The 9,419-nt window shown below is 45.1% G+C and overlaps 1 pseudogene; it reads right to left on the minus strand.

The window, feature by feature from the left end:
* Window positions 1-8,689: 8,689 nt before the first annotated feature.
* LOC139181828 (U2 spliceosomal RNA) lies at window positions 8,690-8,838 on the minus strand (annotated as a pseudogene).
* Window positions 8,839-9,419: the final 581 nt, after the last annotated feature.

A 9,419-nucleotide genomic window follows, 5' to 3' on the forward strand; every position in this document is an offset into this window, starting at 1 on the left:
CTCTAGCCTATACATTTCTCTGATTGGCTGACTCCTAACTTGTCCTTAGCTCTGATTGGCTGAGTTCAAACCTGTACTTTGCCATGACTGGCTGAGTCCTAACCTGAACATTTCTCTAATTGGCTGAACTCTAGCCAGTCTTTTGTTCTGACTGCTGCTGCTGCTAAGTCTCTTCAGTTGTGTCCGACTCTGTTTGACCCTAGAGACGGCAGCCCACCAGGCTCTGTTATCCCTGGGATTCTCCAGGCAAGAACATGAGTGGGTTGCCATTTCCTTCTCCAGTGCATCAAAGTGAAAAGTGAAAGTGAAGTCGCTCAGACCTGTCCGACTCTTAGCGACCCCATGGACTGCAGCCTACCAGGCTCCATCCCTGGGATTTTCCAGGCAAGAGTACTGGAGTGGGGTGCCATTGCCTTCTCCGTTTGCTCTGACAGGCTCGGACTCAGCCAATTAGAGTAAAAAACAGGTTAGGAGTCAGCCATCAGAGCAAACTGCCAGTCAGAGCCAGTCAGTTTGCTCTGACTGGCTGACTCCTAACCTGTTCTTTACTCTTATTGGCTGAGTCCGAGCCTGTACTTTGCCCTGATTGGCTGAGTCCTAGCCTGTACATTTCTGATTGGCTAAACTCAAGCCTGTACTTTGTTCTGATTGGCTGACTCCTAGCCACTACATTGTTCTGAATGGCTGACGTCTAGCCAACACTTTGCATTGATTGGCTGAATCCTAACCGGTCCTTGGCTCTGATTGGCCTAGCCGGAGTCTGTACTTTGCCATGACTGGCTGAGTCCTAACCTGAACTCTAGCCTGTCTTTTGCCCTGACTGGCTGACTCCTAAACTGTTCTTTACTCTTATTGGCTGAGTCCGAGCCTGTACTTTGCCCTGATTGGCTGAGTACTAGCCTGTACATTTCTCTGATTGGCTAAACTCTAGCCTGTGCTTTGCTTTGATTGGGTAACTCCTAACCTGTGCTTGGGTCTGATTGGCCTAGCCGGAGTCTATACTTTGCCATGATTGGCTGAGTCTTAACCTGACTATTTCTCTGATTGGCTGAACTCTAGCCTGTCTTTTTCCCTGATTGGCTGGCTACTGGCATGTACATTGCTCTGATTGGCTAGCTCCTAGCCAGTACCTTGTTCTGATTGGCCGACTGTAGGCTCTAGTTTGCCCTTATTCAGATCAGATCAGTCACTCAGTCGTGTCCAACTCTCTGCGACCCCATGAATCGCAGCACGCCAGGCCTCCCTGTCCATCACCAACTCCCGGAATTCACTGAGACTCTGACTCCTAACTTGTATATTGCTCTGATTGGCTGATCCTTAGCCTGTGTATTGCTCTGATTTTCTGACTCCTATCCTGTACTTTGCGCTGAGTGGCTAAGTCCTATCTGGTAGTTTTCTCTGTTTGGCTGAGTCCTGGCCTTGCCTTGCACTGATTGGCTGACTTGAAATTGCTCTCTGCTCTGAATGTCTGACTTCAGCCTCTACAGTGGTTAGAGTTACTGACTCCTAGTCCAAACCTGGAGAAGGCAATGGCACCCCACGCCAGTACTCTTGCCTGGAAAATCCCATGGATGAGGAGCCTGGTAGGCTGCAGTCCATGGGGTCGCTGAGGGTCGGACACGACTGAGTGACTTCACTTTCACTTTTCACTTTCATGCATTGGAGAAGGAAATGGCAACCCACTCCAGGGTTCTTGCCTGGAGAATTCTAGGGACCGGGGAGCCTAGTGGGCTGCCGTCTATGGGATCGCACAGAGTCGGACACGACTGAAGCGACTTAGCAGCAGCAGCAGCAGTCCAAACCTTGCTCTGATTGGCTGTCTCGAGCCTGTACTTTGCCCAGATTGGCTGACTCATAGCTCCTACTTTGCTCGATTGGCTAACTCCTTGCCTGTACATTGCTCTGGTTGGCTGGCTCCTAACCTGCACTTTGCAGTGATTGGCTGATTCAAAGCTTGCATGCTGTCCTGATTGGTTAAGTCAGGCTTCATATTGGTCTGGTTTGCTGGCTTATAACCAGTACTTTTCTTTGACTGGCTGACTCCTACCTGGTTCTTTGTTCTCATTGGCTGACCTCCGGCCTGTCCCTTGGTCTGACTGGCTGACTCCTGGCCTTTTTCTTCCATGATTGGCTTACTTCTTGCTTTTATTTTGTCCTGATTGGCTAATTTTAGCCTGTGCATTTCTCTGATTGGCTGATTTCTAGCATGTACTTTGCTCTGATTGGCTAACTCTTATCTGTTAATTTTTTCTGACTGGCTGACTCCTGAATTGTATTTGCTCTGATTGGCTAACTCCTAGCATGTACATTGCTTTGATTGGCATACTCTAAGTCTGTACTTTGCACTGATTGGCTGACTTGAAACTGATATTCTGCTCTGATTTTCTGACTCCATCCTTTGCTTTGGTCTATTTGCTGACTCCTAGACTGTACCTCGGAGAAGGCAATGATACCTCACTCCAGTACTCTTGTCTGGAAAATCCCCTGGATGGAGGAGCCTGGTAGGCTGCAGTCCATGGGGTGGCTAAGATTCGGATAAGAGTGAGTGTCTTCACTTTCACTTTTCACTTTCATTCATTGGAGAAGGAAATGGCAACCCACTCCAGTGTTCTTGCCTGGAGAATTCTAGGGACGGGGGAGCCTAGTGGGCTGCCGTCTATGGGATCGCACAAAGTCGGACACGACTGGAGCGACTTAGCAGCAGCAGCAGCAGCTGCCTGTATGCTGTTCTGATTGGCTGACTCCTAGACTGTACCTTACTCTGATTGGCTCATTCTAGCCTTTACTTTGTCTTGATTGGCTGACGCCTAGCCCAGTTTTCTCTGATTGGCTGACTCAAAGCTTGTTGGGGGGCTGAACTGATTAAGTCTAGCCTTTATATTGGTAGGATTTGCTGTTCCTGTACTTTACTGTGATGGTCTAACTCCTTTCCAGTAGTTTGCTCTGATTGGCTGGCTCCTGGCCTGTATTTTTCCCTGACTGACTGATTCCTAACACCTACTTTGCTCTGACTGGCTGGCTCTTGGCCTATACGTTGCTGTGATTGGCTGACTCCAGGCCTATACTTTGTTCTGATTGGCTAACTCCTAGCCTGTACATTGCTCTGATTGGCTAACTCCTTGCCTGCACTCTGCTCTGATTTTCTGACTCTAGCTTGTGCATTGGTCTGATTTGCTCACTCCTAGACTGTACCTTCGGAGAAGGCAAAGGCACCCCACTCCAGTACTCCTGCCTGGAAATTGCAGTCGATGGACGAGCCTGGTAGGCTGCAGTCCATGTGGTCGCTAAGAGTCAGACACGACGGAGTGACTTCACTTTCTCTTTTCACCTTCATGCACTGGAGAAAGAAATGGCAACCCACTCCAGTGTTCTTGCCTGGAGAATCCCAGGGATGGGGGAGCCTGGTGGGCTGCTGTCTATGGGGTCGCACAGAGTCGGACACAACTGAAGTAACTTAGCAGCAGCAGCAGACTGTACCTTAGGCAGTGGCACCCCACTCCAGTACTCTTGCCTGGAAAATCCCACAGACAGAGGAGCCTGATAGGCTGCAGTCCATGGGGTCGCTAAGAGTCGGGCACGACTGAGCGACTTCACTTTCTCTTTTCACCTTCATGCATTGGAGAAGGAAATGGCAACCCACTCCAGTGTTCTTGCCTGGAGAATCCCAGGGGCGGGGGAGCCTGGTGGGCTGCCATCTCTGGGGTTGCACAGAGTTGGACACAACTGAAGCGACTTAGCAGCAGCAGCGACAACAGACTGTACCTTACTGTAATTGGCTGATTCAAGCCTATACTATGCCCTGATTGGCTGACTCCAGCCCCCTACTTTCCCCTCATTGGCTGACTCCTAGATTGTTCTCTGCTTTCACTACTGATTCCTAGCATCTTCTTTGCTGTGATCGGCTGCTTCTTAGTCTGTACCTTGCTCTGGTTGGCTGACTCCTAGCCTGTGTTTTAGTTACCGAAATGTAAAAATCTCAACATTCAGAAAACTAAGATCATGGCATCTGGTCCCATCATTTCATGGCAGATAGATGGGGAAACAGTGGAAACAGTGAATGACTTTATTTTGGGGGGCTCCAAAATCACTGCAGATGGTGATTGCAGCCATCAAATTAAAAGACACTCATTGGAAGGAAAGTTATGACCAAACTAGATCAGATCAGATCAGTCGCTCAGTCGTGTCCGACTCTTTGTGACCCCATGAATCGCAGCACACCAGGCCTCCCTGTCCATCACCAACTCCCAGAGTCCACTGAGACTCACATCCATCGAGTCAGTGATGCCAGTCCAGCCATCTCATCCTCTGTCGTCCCCTTCTCCTCCTGCCCCCAATCCCTCACAGCATCAGGGTCTTTTCCAATGAGTCAACTCTTCACATGAGGTGGCCAAAGTACTGGAATTTCAGCTGTAGTATCATTCCTTCCAAAGAAATCCCAGGGCTAATCTCTTTCAGAATGGACTGGTTGGATCTCCTTGCAATCCAAGAGACTCTCAAGAGTCTTCTCCAACACCACAGTTCAAAAGCATCAATTCTTCGGCACTCAGCCTTCTTCACCATCCAACTCTCACATCCATACATGACCACAGGAAAAACCATAGCCTTGACTAGACGAACCTTTGTTGGCAAAGTACTGTCTCTGCTTTTCAATATGCTATCTAGGTTGGTCATAACTTTCCTTCCGAGGAGTAAGCGTCTTTTAATTTCATGGCTGCAGTCACCATCTGTAGTGATTTTGGAGCTCCCCAAAATAAAGTCTGACACTGTTTCCACTGTTTCCCCATCTATTTCCCATGAAGTGATGGGACTGGATGCCATGATCTTCGTTTTCTGAATGTTGAGCTTTAAGCCAACTTTTTCACTCTCCACTTTCACCTTCATCAAGAGGCTTTTTAGTTCCTCTTCACTTTCTGCCATAAGGGTAGTGTCATCTGCATATCTGAGGTTAGTGATATTTCTCCCAGCAATCTTGATTCCAGCTTGTGCTTCTTCCAGTCCAGCGTTTCTCATGATGTACTCTGCATATAAGTTAAATAAACAGGGTGACAATATACAGCCTTGACGGACTCTTTTTCCTATTTGGAACCACTCTGTTGTTCCATGTCCATTTCTAACTGTTGCTTCCTGACCTGCATACAAATTTCTCAAGAGGCAGATCAGGTGGTCTGGTATTCCCATCTCTTGAAGAATTTTCCACAATTTATTGTGATCCACACAGTCAAAGGCTTTGGCATAGTCAATAAAGCAGAAATAGATGTTTTTCTGGAACTCTCTTGCTTTTTCCATGATCCAGCAGATGTTGGCAATTTGATCTCTGGTTCCTCTGCCTTTTCTAAAACCAGCTTGAACATCAGGAAGTTCACGGTTCACATATTGCTGAAGCCTGGCTTGGAGAATTTTGAGCATTTCTTTACTAGCGTGTGAGATGAGTGCAAGTGTGCGGTAGTTTGAGCATTCTTTGGCATTGCCTTTCTTTGGGATTGGAATGAAAACTGACCTTTTCCAGTCCTGTGGCCACTGCTGAGTTTTCCAAATTTGCTGGCATATTGAGTACAGCACTTTCACAGCATCATCTTTCAGGATTTGGAATAGATCAACTGGAATTCCATCACCTCCACTAGCTTTGTTCATAGTGATGCTTTCTAAGGCCCACTTGACTTCACATTCCAGGATGTTCTGCTCTAGGTGAGTGATCACACCATCATGATTATCTGGGTCGTGAAGATCTTTTTTGTACAGTTCTTCTGTGTATTATTGCCATCTCTTCTTAATATCTTCTGCTTCTGTTAGGTCCATCCCATTTCTGTCCTTTATTGAGCCCATCTTTGCATGAAATGTTCCTTTGATATCTCTGATTTTCTTGAAGAGATCTCTAGTCTTTCCCATTGTGTTGTTTTCCTCTGTTTCTTTGCATTGATCGCTGAAGAAGGCTTTCTTATCTCTTCTTGCTATTCTTTGGAACTCTGCATTCAGATGTTTATATCTTTCCTTTTCTCCTTTGCTTTTTGCTTCTCTTCTTTTCAAAGCTATTTGTAAGGCCTCCCCAGACAGCCATTTTGCTTTTTTGCATTTCTTTTCCATGGGGATGGTCTTGATCCCTGTCTCCTGAACAATGTCACGAACCTCATTCCATAGTTCATCAGGCACTCTATCTATCAGATCTAGGCCCTTAAATCTATTTCTCACTTCCACTGTATAATCATAAGGGATTTACAAACTAGATAGCATATTAAAAAGCAGAGATATTACTTTGCCAACCAAGGTCCATGTAGTCAAGGCTATGATTTTTCCAGTGGTCATGTATGGATGTGAGAGTTGGACTGTGAAGAAAGCTGAGCGCTGAAGAATTGATGCTTTTGAACTGTGGTGCTGGAAAATACTCTTGAGAGTCCCTTGGACTGCAAGGAAATCCAACCAGTCCATTCTAAAGGAGATGAGTCCTGGTTGTTCATTGGAAGGACTGATGCTAAAGCTGAAACTCCAATACTTTGGTCATGTCATGCGAAGAGTTGACTCATTGGAAAAGACCCTGATGCTGGGAGGGATTGGGGGCAGGAGGAGAAGGGGACGACAGAGGATGAGATGGCTGGATGGCATCACTGACTTGATGGACATGAGTTTGAGTTAACTCTGGGAGTTGGTGATGGACAGGGAGGCCTGGTGTGCTGCGATTCATGGGGTTGCAAAGAGTCAGACACGACTGAGCGACTGAACTGAACTGAATTGAACTGGTGTAGGTTCCAACTGCTTGCTTCTCAAAAGCCAACAAACAGGCCAGAATGGTGGAAATGAAATATTACTTAATTTAGATGCTGGCAACTGGAGTGGCATGAGGAATGTCAGGCCCAAGGTCAACTCCCCACCACTGGCAACCTTTGAGGTAAGAAAGAGCTTTTATAGACAGAAGGAGGGGGCTATATGCAGAAATAGCATAGTCAGCTCTGATAATCATCTTAGAATGGTCATCAGTGGTTTGAGTCATCTTGGTTGTTTTAGGTACCCTTAATCTTCAGTTCCAGGGTCCATTTGTTCCCATTTCTTTGAGGCCAGTTCTCAGAATTGTGGCACCTTATGTCATGGGTATAGTATGGTCATCATGAAGTTAACTTCTTCACCCTAGTGTTTGGTGTCTATATGACAGCTCAGAGTATTATCTCAAGTGTCTCAGAGTATTATCTCAAGGCTTTGAGAAAGATTTAAAGGTCACTGTCTATGCTTGATTGGTATATTATTCTTATTTGATCTTTTTTGAATGTTTTCCTTGTTTTCCACATGTTCTCATTCTTCTGATTAAACTTATTCTTTGACTAAAGTTTTCTACACACAAAAGACTGGCTGAGGACATGTTGCAGGGTGCCGGAGGGCAAGGATCATAGGGTTCTGCTCTGTTTCAACCCTCCCTTTTCTTGGATACTTATCAGTCTTGTATAGGGACAGGTACAGAAGAAGAAAGGGAATATTACTTAGTCATAGTACCTGGACAAACACTTGAAAATTATTAGACATGACAATGAGGATAACAATCAAAATGCATCTTTGTATTATTTTCTGAATGTATTTTTTCTTAATGGTTAAAGCATATGTACAATATATGCTTAATAGGCCATAAACAGGCTGTATTGGTTAGCCTAAAGTTCAAGATAAATCACATGCAGGCCAGAATTATTTCCCCATACCTCAGTAGGTGAGAATTTCTTCCAGCATTTTTCGCTTTTAATTATAACTCCTTTCACAGAATGTGTCAATAATCAACATATTTTTCTCACATTGGCAGAGTGGAAATCTTTTCCCTGTTCTGGATCCATCCATGTCTCTCAGTTCTAGTCCTCACTTTGATCTGATTGGCTGACTCCCAGCCTGTGATTTTCCCTGATTGTCAGAGACCTAACGTACTTTGCTGTGATTGGCTGACTCCTAGTCTCTACCTTGCTCTATTTGGCTTAGGACTAGCTGGTACTTTACTCTGATTGTCTGTCTCCTAGCTGTACCTTACTCTGAATTGGCTCTCTCCTAGTCTTTGCTTGATTTGCTGACTTCTAGCTGGTATTCCTTAAATCCTAAGCATAGGAGAGATAAGAAGGCCTTCTTAAGTGAACAATGCCCCCCCCCCCAAAAAAAGAAGAAGAAAACCATACAATGGAAAAGGCTATAGATTTCTGCCAGGAAAGTGGAGATACAAATGGAACATTTCATGCAAAGGTGGGCACAATAAAGGACAGAAATGACAAGACTTAACAGAAGCAAAGAGAAAAAGAAGAGATGGCAAGAGTACACAGAACTATGCAAAAGGGTCTTCATGAACAAGATAACCACGATGGTATAGTCACTCACCTAGACCCAGACATCCTGGATTGAGAAGTCAAGTGGGCCCTAAGAATCGTTATTATGAAGAAAACTACTGGAGGTGATGGAATTCCAGCTGAACTGTTTCACATCCTAAAAGATGATGCTGTTAAAATGCTACATTCAATGTACCCGCAAATTTGGAAAACTCACCAGTGGCCACAGGACTGGAAAAGGTCAGGTTTTATTCCAACCCCAAAGAAAGGCAATGCCAAAGAATGCTGAAACTACTGTATAATTGCACTCATTTCATGTTCTTCAAGGTAATGCCCAAAATCCTTTGAGCTACCTTTGACATTACATGAACTGAGAACTTCCAGATGTACAAGCTGGGTTTAGAAAAACCAGAGGAACCAGAGATCAAACTGCCAATGTTCACTGGATCATGAGAATTGCATGAGAATTGCATGAGAATTGCAAAACACATCTGCTTTACTGAGTAAACTAAAGCCTCTGATACTACACTTGATCTTAGCCAAAAGGCCGAGAAGCGATTCCAATCCCAAAGAAAGGCAATGCCAAAGAATGCTCAAACTACCGCACACTTGCACTCATCTCACACGCTAGTAAAGGAATGCTCAAAATTCTCCAAGCCAGGCTTCAGCAATATGTGAACCGTGAACTTCCAGTTGTTCAAGCTGGTTTTAGAAAAGGCAGAGGAACCAGAGATCAAATTGCCAATATCTGCTGGATCATCGAAAAAGCAAGAGTTCCTGAAAAACATCTATTTCTGCTGTATTGACTATACCAAAGCCTTTGACTGTGTGGACCACAATAAACTGTGGAAAATTCTTCAAGAGATGGGAATACCAGACCACCTGACCTGCTTCTTGAGAAATTTGTATGCAGGTCAGGAAGCAACAGTTAGAACTGGACATGGAACAACAGACTGGTTCCAAATAGGAAAAGGAGTGCATCAAGGTTGCATATTGTCACCCTGCTCATTTAATTTATATACAGAGTACATCATGAGAAACGCCGGGCTGGAAGAAGTACAAGCTGGAATCAAGATTGCCGGGAGAAATATCAATAACCTCAGATATGCAGATAACACCACCCTTATGGCAGAAAGTGAA

The sequence above is a fragment of the Bos indicus genome, chromosome X (genome assembly GCF_029378745.1).
Source record: "Bos indicus isolate NIAB-ARS_2022 breed Sahiwal x Tharparkar chromosome X, NIAB-ARS_B.indTharparkar_mat_pri_1.0, whole genome shotgun sequence".
NCBI lineage: Eukaryota > Metazoa > Chordata > Mammalia > Artiodactyla > Bovidae > Bos > Bos indicus.